The 11,728-nt window shown below is 43.5% G+C and overlaps 1 long non-coding RNA gene across 1 annotated transcript; it reads right to left on the reverse strand.

Moving 5' to 3' along the window:
* Positions 1 to 904: 904 nt before the first annotated feature.
* LOC139047595 (uncharacterized) lies at positions 905 to 5,296 on the reverse strand. Its single transcript, XR_011507244.1, has 4 exons — positions 5,088 to 5,296; positions 3,825 to 3,878; positions 2,580 to 2,762; positions 905 to 1,239 (listed from the first exon to the last, which is right to left on the reverse strand). It is a non-coding gene; the product is annotated as an uncharacterized lncRNA (long non-coding RNA).
* Between the last annotated feature and the right edge of the window lie 6,432 nt (positions 5,297 to 11,728).

Below are 11,728 nucleotides of genomic sequence, written 5' to 3' on the forward strand. Positions count from 1 at the left end.
CTCACAAATTTGGAAATGAATAACCAAAGAACCTTGCTGATTGTCTTATTGGTGTCCTAAACAAGATCTTTTCATGATTATAATTCCTAGTTTAATTCACTTTCTCTAGTAAATGGGCTCTGACCTAGACTACTCAGTGTAGGAGACTAACCCAGACCTGGAAGCCAATATTTAAATCTGAAATAAAGACATTCATCCCACGAACACGTCACTGCTATGTCATCAGAAGCGTGCATCCATGGACATATAGTCTGTAAAATAATTTTTACATGATCTGTACTGTTACTCTTGTACTAATAAATTAGGAAATGCACTTGCTATTTAAAGCACTGCTGTAAACCTTTGTGTTTGAGAAATGCAATACTCAAAAGTGTAACACAACCAATGTGTGCATGAAACCTACGATGCCTTTGACATTCGTCAGTGTGGCAAATAGGCACTGAGAAATGCCAAGGGCATCATAGCTTTCTTGTTTGAAACCTTGTATGCGAGTACATTACTGGTATCTTTGCAGTGAAAGGAAGTCGCATTATTATCAGACTTATGAGGGGAACTCATGTTTCTCTAGTTTAATATTTTCTTTTTTGTGCTCCTATATTCTTGACTTTTCCAAGAATAATGGGTGTTTGAAATAAGTACTCTATATTGCTCTTAAATTTTTCCTGCACAAGAGCCCACGTTAGGTTACATTTCTTGAACCCTTTGCAGTGCTGTAGATTATCAAAAGAAAGAAAAAAAATGCTGTAAGTTTGCATTTTAGCCTTCTGTATAACAAGTATGAACCTATCAATTACATACACAAGTACGAAACAACTACGAAAAACTGGGCATAAAGACATACATTATAATACCAGGAATCGATGGTGAGAATTCTAATAGAAAGGAACCATTAAAAACTCGGCACTAAAGACACATATTAATTATAATAACACAAGTATTTGCTAAGAATTTGAAGAGACAAATAGAATGTCTCTTCAAATCACTCCACCCCAACATTCATCCATGGTTCGATGAGTGACCACAGTTGGTGATGCTGTTTGGATAAGTTGCGGCGGAGGTGCAGCTGTGAAATAGGTGGAACATGTAGAGGGGCCACCAAAGGTTGCATGCTGGTTGCACAGCAGGTTGCCTTGATCTCCAGACTCACTCGACACTCATGCGTTGAGCCTGGTTATACGCCATTTGCAAAAAGGCCTTGCCCGAGTGTGTGGTACGGCTTTGGTAAAATTTCGAGGCAACCTGAAAAACATAGATCGATATCTATAAGCACCACAATATTCTTCACCATAGGGCAAACCTGAAGTTTACCATCGGCACATAGCAGATAATGAAAACAGACACAAGCCACCAGACTTCAGGTATAAAAATGTGCAAAAGTGTAAATGAGTGTGAAGAGCTGCTTATAGGATGGAATGTTTCATTTTGTCTTTTGTAGATCAATAATAGTATCTTAACATAGAGTCAAGTTTACTTTGCCCTCCCTAAAAAAACTTAAAATTATGGGGTTTTACTTGCTAAAACCACTTTCTGATCATGAGGCACGCCGTAGTGGAGGACTCCTGAAAGTTCGACCGCCTGGGGTTCTTTAATGTGCACCTAAATCTAAGTACACGGGTGTTTTCGCATTTCAACAATATCGAAATGCGGCCGCCGTGGCCGGGGTTCGATCACACGACCTCGTGCTCAGCAGCTCAACATTGCCACTGAGCAACCACGGAGGGCATGGCCCTCCCTATTTGTGTAAGTAGGATATTCCATGCGAGCTGTACCAACCTGGCACACGACCACTTGAAATTTTTTTTTTGAAAAACTGGAGGCCCTTCAATATAGCGCAAATGTTAATTTCAAGAAATACTTAACTTAAAAAGTTTTTTTCCTGGCGCAAGCACTAAGTGAGATTTTGTGTAATGCACCAATCTATGCATCATAAGAGGCATAGCAGAAAAATTGGTTCCTTCATTAAGGGGGCCAAATTTTTCAGGACAATAAAGAGAGGCCTTACACCAAAAATTGAACTGCTTATTAGCCACTGCTCAGTTTATTATGGGTCATTAAAAATGGACAAAATGGCCTATTAACTTTATTTTCATGAATCTGGCTTACAGCAAAAGCTGCAAATTTATGTAATCCACATATTTAGGAGTTGTGCTGCATGCAAAAACTGGTTTCAGGAACATAAATTATGCAGCAGTGCACAGAGATGAGGATGAACTAGCAAAAAAAGTCAGTTTTGGTGTGTTTATTGGCATACTTACTATTGAGGCAGTCCTAGTAAATTTATGCCCACTACCATGTATGAGTGTACACTGTATTGTTTTTAGATTGCTAAAGCTTTATCAGAGCAGTTTTTTGTTAAGCAAGAAAAAAAATGGTACAAGTGGTCTCCTACTGGTTTCAAAATTTGCAGCGCATTTCGTGTAATCCACATAGCCTTTTGGCGGCTAAGGCAAACTGCGTGGACTTGAGCATCCCTGCACAGATAGCAGGGAGTCTAAACTGCTTTGAAGTTAACTCTTTCATTGCTGAGTGGCTACAAGCCACTTCACTCAAAAAGTTGCCACTTAATCACATGTATTTACCTTAATCTTTCTGTCGGCTTCCAGCCTGCTTGGCATCATCACGAAGGCTGCCAACTCCCTAGTGGACGTAGTCAGGACACGGTGGTGGCAGGACAGCAGGAGCTGCCAAAGGCTTCGAACTCTCTAGTGGACGTAGTCAGGACACGGTGGTAGGATGCAAGGGCGGGAGCCACCAGAGTGTACCTGCAGCAAATTTGCACAAATGCTCTTAGTCCTAACATGTCACAATTTACAAGAAAAATTCAGCTGTCTGTGTAAGATGGATACCAATACAAATAAATGTAAACAGTTAGGTCCTACAACACAACTAGAACATCGACAAAGAAGAAATGGTACTTATGCTTATGAAAATCCAAGCAATGAAAAAAAAAGAATGTGCATCCGATTTGTGCATGGAAGCTCAGTGGAAACCCGAGCTCATACCATCAAATGATCTGCTAGTCAACTGCAAGCCTCTTAAAATGTCATTGTATATTTTTTACACGCACTATGTTAAGCTGCATTAAAACAAGTTCAGCATCTCTAAATATAAGTAATCACGAAGCAATTCAATTAATGAATTCCAGTGGTCGATAATGCAACAAAGTGCATGCTCTGATGAAGCTGGCCAAACTGGGTAGTGACAAATAACAATGTGGTTCTCTACATCTTGTTTTTCTGGCTTTCGCTGTAGCATTAAAATACACAAGAAATTTCACATTCCTGACATTTAACCCTGCTAATTTTTATTCCATAATGTATAATACTTCAGCAAGAGCAATAATGCTGTCTTTTAATCATAAATAGTGATAGAACAAGAAATTTTACTGGAGCTAATGTTTTGACAAGAAAACTTATCTCCTTCTCTTTGTCGAAACATTGGCTCCAGCGATGCTCCTTGTTCTACGCCTCTTCATCATTTCAAGTCTCTGTCTTCCTGTGCAGCTCTGTACTTTCAATGTTGTATCAATGAAATTGTAATAACGGAGAATTAGTAAATGTAGCTGATGAAGAACTTGGGCTTGTTGGTAGACAATGACAGAGTAACTGCGCAACATAGAAATACGAACAAAGGAGGCTTATGTGTGCCGTCACCTCCAGCCATGTTTCTCCTTTGGACGATTACTCTATCTCGATGTAAAAGTATTACCCTTTGCACAATAATGCTGAAATGAATAAAGGCCAGGAAAGTGGACACAAAAATTACAACAAATAGCATCATATGCTAATGAGATATGCGAAAGTGCCTGCTACGATCTGTCTCACCCATAACGTGCTGGATAAGATGGCGTCTTCTGGATGTTGGCATTTCTTGAATACCTAAAATAAAGTACATTTCAAAATTACAAAAATACACAGAACAGCAGTAGCAGAGGAGATAACGCATTGTTTAGTAAAAGAAAGTAAACTAATCTCTGATGCAGTGCAGACGAAATTTCCTTTATTAAATTAGTAGAATAATACACCACACTTCATTTCATTCAATGCTGTGAGCGTTTCTTGGTACAAGAAAGAAAGGTATTTCTGCATGAAAACAGTAAAATAATCATAGCCTTCTACTTTTACAAAATACGCGACAGTGACTAAGCCAACTACAGCAGTATATACTTAAAATTGTTATATGCACATTACAATAGCCAAGACAGGATAACCTTGGGTTTATATGCAGATCACCAGGAGGTACCACTTTGCAATCAATTCATTTCTGCTTGCCAAATATCTGCACTAACATAAGACTACAAATAAAAAGACCCTCTTTTTCATAAAACACCGGACTCAAAATAAAAAATCCGGTAGGAATACCACAACTTCTGTGCATAACACAGCCTGGTTTTGTACGCCTTGTAGGTTTTACTATATAAAGGTTGCAGCAAATTCAGGCTTTTAAATATTTACCACCATGAAAATAAAGATTACATAAAAAATAATAACATTATACATCGGCTTAGATTGTCAGCTAACGTGTTTTGTGTTTTCTACTTACAGCCAAATGCACATAAATTTTTTTCTGTTTCAGCGCTTTTAAAGCGCTGTGTCTGTTCGCTTGTGCATGCAGCCGCTTTACCGCTCTTAAGATATCTGTGCTGCCACATCTCCTGACACTGCCATACAGCGTTGTAGCGCTTTTATTATTCGCGGTAATATACCTAAAGCGCTAGTAAATCTTCAGAATACACAAGCTGTCTTTTTGACTACCTGTCTTCGCCAGCGAAAGTCACACTGGTGCTAGTATTGTATCTCCACTTCAAGTTACGCAGTACTTGATATTATACGGATTTTTCGATGCGACAGGCCACTCGTCACCGGAGTCGTTAAGAACGGTGTTTCTCCTGGCAGTACAGCTTTGCAATAATTTCAGATGCTCTCCTGAGGCTTCCGTCTGCCAGTAGTATTTTCGCATACATACGCGCACGCATGCCCAAGAAACGTCTGTGAACTGCTAAGAGAAACGTGGCGCAAAAAGTAGCCATACCGGAAGGGCCGAGTCCGCGCCGTTTGTAAACTCGGAACAAAAGCTGATATGCTTACCTGAGACGTTAAGAGAAATATGGCACAGGTCACAGGTCCCCGCTGGTAGTGGTTCGTATGCATCTGGTCGTCTCTGTCCGTTGCGATCTCCCATATCACAATGAAAGATGCAGTGCAAACCGAAAGACGAAATCGGCGATGCGCTGCTGCTGGCGGCGGTCCCCTCGTCGCAATCACACAGCACGGACAGAAGCTCCCACCGTAACTTGCCGCAACGCTTGGTTGCAGTCGCCCCTAGCGCAGCGATTTCAGAACCATTCAACGACAACGCACTCGCGCGTGATACAGCGCAACTTTAAAATGGCGTCATGCTATTGACGGCTTCGGCTTTGGATCATTTTGTATCTGCACAACTGAGCAAAACAGTTGCGCTAGTTTCGGTTTTGTTTCCTCGCGTTGAAATAAAAACTGTTTTGCTCACTGATAATTTTACGTCACTTAAGTAATGTTCACGAACGAAACAGCCATGAATTTAACACGCGTGTTGAAATGCCCGCTACGTTCACTTGGCAGAAGCAAAATTTGCCCGTCCGAGCGTGGTTACGTTTGAAATATCTATCGGGGGGCTGTCGGAGCATGCTCGAAGTGTGAAGACGCGGCGTAATTGTCCTTAATTTGCTTAGCTATAACGGTGCGGCTGCCCTTTATTTCTGTCGAGTGCAGTTTGCTCTGATGTGAGGTGGAACTACAAAGCCGCCCATGTTACTGAATGATCTAGTGCACCTGAAGCTGCAAGAACTCCGGTATTTCCTCCACAAGTTCTTGCGACTGTGTGCCGTTGTCACCAAATGCGAGCGTAGTCATTTGGCGGAGATTTAGCAACACATTTTCTAGAACTATCGTTCACCCCTCTCTCACGGCATGGAGAAGCAGCGTGGTTGGTCTTTAGTGAAAATTTCTATTTATTGCGAATTTTGCGATAGCAATTATATGGACACAACCGTCGAAATATATCTGTCGGTGTTACCGTGAGCTTTCGTATAAAGTCAAGTGCGATAAGATCCTATCCCGCGCCGTTGGCTGTGCGCGTTAAAGGAAGTTTTTGAGGCTGAGCCGGGCTCGATGGGCGCCCCAAGTATCTATAGGAGGTCACGTGATAAAACGCGCGCAAGCCGGGAGAGGGATGCGCTAGTTTAGCGCGCTTCTCCTCCTCTAGCCGTTTCTCTAGCCCGGTCTAGCGCCACCCTCGCTCTGTTTTGGTGATAATTTCCGATGGACGCAAAGCTGGGGAAGGGGGGGGGGCGCTCAGATAACGCAATTTTGCGGAGACGCTTTGACGGAAGAGGCAGCAGAAGCGTTCGGTCCGCTCTGTTCGCGCCCTTCGTCACGCCAACGCTGTGACAGCGAGTGGTCGCCGTCATTGAGTGAGATCTGTTGTTTGCACGTACGCGCGTGAGCCAGTGCTTCCTAATTTAAGGAGTAAGCGAATGTTTACTGCAGTTTATTCAGCCGATGAAACAACGAACCTTGGTTCGGGCAATAGTTAGTGCAGTGGTTCATGCAGCATTGGGGCGAAACTGCTGTATTTTTGTTTTTATATTTCTAGGGGGTTCCAAAGCAGTGTTGCGTACGCTAATATTTGTTTCTGGCCGCGGAACGCAACGCACTGCGGTAGCCCCGTGGCTTTGGTGTTGCGCTCCTGAGCTCGACGCGACGGGTCCAACCACAACCGCGGCAGTCACATTCCAACGGGGGCAGAATGCGAAAACGCGCGTAACCGTGCATTCCGTACACGTTAAATAACCCGAGCTGCTAAAAATAAATCTGCAGCTTTCCATTACCGTGCGCCTCATAACAAGATATTGATTTTGGAACTTAAATCTTCAAAATTTAGTTTAAGTCGCGGAATTACATTTACAATCGACACTGTTGGCTGCACCTACTGAACTTATCTCTTTGCTGTGCTCTCTTTAGTAGCCAATACTTTTTTTTAAATTTACTTATGGTCAGAATCCAGTGTGACAAATCCAAGTTTTCCTTATCATGGGAATCCAGCTATCGCTTAAGCGTGTGAGGTATCAACAAACAGGGTCAAGGAAAATCAATATATAGAGTTCGAAGTAATTGCAGAACATGACAAGGATGAAAGAATGATACACGGCATTACAACCAGGACAGGAACCCGAGGGCCTGCCTAAAACAGAAGAGTTTATCTGGTATTTCTTCTCCTGCATTAAAATCTTTCTCTCGCCAGACTCATCTGGAATATCAGAGGAATGGCGATCTTCCATGACTCTTAGCGTGCTATTGAGAGTCAAACGACCCATGCGGGAATGTTGACTCTTCTTTCTGACTCTACTCGCGCAAAAGTGGGTCTTCGGAAGAAAAAAGAGTGTCAAGTTGCCGTGACTCACTTTTTACTCTCTTTTTTCTTAGAGTGTAGTGCGAATGAAAACCCAGACCGGCAAATGGGGAGGGCATAAATTTTCAAAGTTTGCAAGAGCCACTTCACATACTTCATAGAAATAATAACTGCACTGCAGCCTTATTAACACTGGCATGTTGCTCTTTGGCCATACCTGGCCCTTACGCCACTAAACACCGCACATTCATTGTTATCGTATGCGGCTGCGGCGTTCTTTGTCGAGAAGGTGACGAAACGCTGCTGAAGGTGGATGACAACACTATGCTCGCTGACAAAGTCCATGCTGATGAAGCTCTCGCGAAAATGCACGAAGGATGCTCATGCAGGCAAGTAGCGTAGATGCAAGTAGCATAGGTTTCCGCGTATTATGGAGTACTCCGGTCTAGTGTCCACGGGGCTTTGATTGTGTGACAGTCCATCTGTACATGTATGACGAAGCAGACAACCGTTGAGGGGTCCGGTACTCTCGTCATCGATGTATTGTCGTTTTTCATGCCCGCTGATAGGGACCTTGAGCACGCCCAATTTCAGCTGCCTCATATCAGAAGGTGTGGGGGGTCAGCTTTTCCGGAGCGGGCTTTGTGAATATCCGTGCATTATGCTCAGGTATATGCTGCCGATCGGTGAGAATCACCACGTTGATAAAAAGAACGACTGGTGCCGGACGGACTTTAACATGATCAGATACAGGGTGCGGTGCAGCTCGAGGAGGAACAGAATTCCTCAAAGCCTCCGAATAGGAGGCATGATGAGGCTCGCGTATTAGCGGCTGCTCCTTTGTATTAAGGAGAGCTTCTCTTAGCAGTTGCTGCTCCTCCTCACAAAGAAAGCTTTACAAACAGATGATAGTGGGGGGTGAAGAGCCCGACAGCTTCTCAAGTCGTTGGCGGAATAATGGAACGGAGGATTTTTCATAACAAATATGTATGTGTCCCATAGCTGTAAACGCGTCCACAGTTGAGAAAGTGTTCACATAGCGTTCGTATAAGCTGGAGTGTCTTCCATGTGTTTTTTCAATGGTGACAGTCTCTGACAGAAACTGACGCAGTCTTAGAGGCACTGCCCACGAGACCGCCAAAAAGTTGGTGTTTGAACTCTCGCATAAAGTAATGCACGTTCTTTTCTTGCAACAGAATGTAGGGCCAGGGATATCTGTCCAGCCATTTTGGCGACATTTAGTCCGGCCTCCGCTTCTCTCAAAATGAAATAACACTGGATTTGATTTTAACATTTTTGTGCTGGCTGAACAGAAAAGACACGTCGTAACCACAACATACATTGCGATACTCTCGACCGACATCTGTATCCCACACTGAAGAGAACTCAGTTTTTTTTTCATTTAGATCGGAACTCGAATACGTCTCAAGAAGCCATTTTCGAAACTTTTCCCATGAAGTCCAGAGATCAACATGGTTCTCGTGCGAAGTACGCGCGCCATCCTCTAGATTTAATTAGATGTGCCTCAGTTTGGCTTGAAAAGGGGGGTACCAGTGAATCACAAAGTACGCCTACATAAGGAAGAGATGTCAGACACGCAGGGACGCTGGTATGTCTATGTCTTATCCAGTGTCCCTTGATGTCAATGGCTTTACCTTTTGTACGCGTTCTTGGGTTTCACTGGCACCCCCTTTTTTCGGTTCATAATACACAAACTACTCCAACAGGATCTGCTAATTCACCTCAGTTCGGCTACACCGTCCCACTCCTTGATAGTAGCAACGCGTTGATAATGGATGACCCATTCTTCGACATCCTCCAGCATGTAGTCGTGAAAAGTATTCCGCGTTCTCGGATGCTGCGGTGTACAAAAAGCGTCGTTATGCCTTCCATACCAATTAGAATGGCCGGAGCTGCCACTCTTTCCGGAAGCAGTCCAAGCTCAGTGGCTGGACCACGGATACTTCTGCTGGCATGATGAATATCTGTAACTACCAGCACAGGTCGGGAGGTCCTGCTGCGGGTTCGGGCATAGGTCTACGCTGTTCTTACACCACTTTTTTACACACCAGAGGTAAACAACAGCTTTACCCATATGGCTACCCCACACAAAATGTGGTCTCCAGCTGCTTGTGGTGGTAATGATGAGGATGATCATTATGAAGCATTAATTATTGGCACAAACCCACAATGGGGGACAGGCCACGAATCGGGTGGTAATATAAATGAAAAATGAAAGAAATTAGGTAATAAATAAATAAGTAACACAAGATGGTAAACTATATGAATAATCCAATAAGAGAGATAAACTGCTCAGAGAGATAAATAATATTTTAAAAGATAGTCGACCTTCCCTAGATAGGAGTAGAAAAAGAACTTATTACTGAAAAACGTCAAGTAAAGAATATACTTACACATGAGGAATTTGTATTTTTAATATTAATGTTAATGTTACTATAACTGCGATGTTGTGTTTTTACTTCCTGGGTTTTCTAAATTTAGAAGTTATTGAAGGAAAAATAATTCACTCAGGAAAACTGCGAAATAATAAGAAGGCAACCTTTCTGCCTCACATACGAAATTTTAAATTAGATTTTATGCTATGGGACTTATGATGCCAAAACCACGATCTCATGATGAGGCGCCCCGTAGTAGGGCAATCTGTAAATTGGAATCAGCTGAGATTCTTCAACGTGCACCCAAATTGAAGTAAAGGGGTGTCCTCGCATTTGGCCCCCATCAAAATGCCGCTGCCGTGGCCGGGATCCCTTCCCACGACCGCGAGCTTAGCAGCCGAGCGCCATCGAGGTAATTATAAATGCCTCGGCGAACCTTCCTATGATTCTTTCCTAATACTGTTTTTCCAAGGGAGAGTATCACAGTATTTCATCAAAGCAATACTACATTTCGAATCTCAATTTCTAAAGACAGTTTTAATGAGTGGAAAAACGCCGACAGGGTTATAGTAAATGACGAATGGCTTCCGCCTCCTATGCAGAGGTAGCAGAAAGAGGATACCACCAGGCCGCTTCTGTGCAAGTAAAATTTAGGTGTTAGAATACGGCAATGCAGCTTTTTAATAATACGTCGAATTGCCGATTAGGACATCACTGTTTGTTCCAAGAATAATTCAGATGCACTAAATCTGTAGATTTCGTTATTGAGAAGCTTTTTGGTCTTCACCAAATAAAGCTGCCTGTATATGGCTGCAATAATGTGCGCAGTTGCTAGAACCACAGATATCACCGCATCTGTTAAAGAAGCTCGTTCTAAGAAATCGGCTATATCAATAGCATTGTTACGGGGTTAAAAACAGTAAGACGTATATTTACAGGATATTTACAATTATTGTAGCAGCTTACAAGATGGTAGACAGCGCGCGAAGTCGAGCGCGTCGTCTTCTTTTGACCAAGAAGAAAACATCTTATTCGTCAGCATGTCACATGTACCCCGGCGGCTGAAACAACGGCTCGGTGCTGGTTTGGAGGCGGGCGAGTGATACAACTTAAGACACGCGACGTGGACCACGTCGGAGCGATGCATAACAAGGGTTGGCTCAAGAGGGGCGAATTGGTACGGCAGGTCGCTTACTTGAGGCAAGACATGGTAAGGGCCAGAGCAGCGTAAACGTAACTTCTCGTCGCAACGGCGCCCAGAGGAGAACCAGGGCGCCTGGTGTGTAGTGGACGTTACGATGACGGGCTTCATATAAGCGCCGGTGAATGTCCTGCGACTCCACAAGTCGACGACAGGCAATATGGTGTGCGTCGTTTGAGTGTGGCTTCACGGGCGTACTCGGATCTGGAATTCAGACTACCAGGCCCAACGATGTCGAAAGGTAGGGTAGGGTCGCGGCCAAACAAAGGGAAGAATGGAGAAAAGACTGTGGTATCATGGCGAGACGAATTAAAGGCGAATGTAACCAACGGCAGCGCAACGTACCAGTCGCGATGGTGGGCGGAGGTATAAATGGACAGCATGTGGGTAAGGGTGCGGTTAAAGCACTCGGTTAGACCATTCGTATGTGAATGGTAAGCAGTAGAAAGTTTGTGTTTAGTCACGCAGGAATGTCGAATGTCATTGACAACTTTAGAAAGAAAGTAGCGGCCTGTAGCGGCCTGTAGTAGCGGTCGGTGAGGATCTGGCGAGGGGCGCCATGGTGAAGGATGATGTTCTCTAGGAGGAAGTCGTCGACATCTGTTGCACATTTTGTCGGAAGCGCGCGCGTGATTGCATATCCGGTGGCATAGTCTGTTCCTACAGTAATCCACTTGTTTTTCGAAGCAGACATAGGAAAAGGGCCTAAAAGATCAACACCGATACGGAAGAATGGTTCTCA

The sequence above is a fragment of the Dermacentor albipictus genome, chromosome 7, assembly GCF_038994185.2.
Source record: "Dermacentor albipictus isolate Rhodes 1998 colony chromosome 7, USDA_Dalb.pri_finalv2, whole genome shotgun sequence".
Classification (NCBI taxonomy): domain Eukaryota; kingdom Metazoa; phylum Arthropoda; class Arachnida; order Ixodida; family Ixodidae; genus Dermacentor; species Dermacentor albipictus.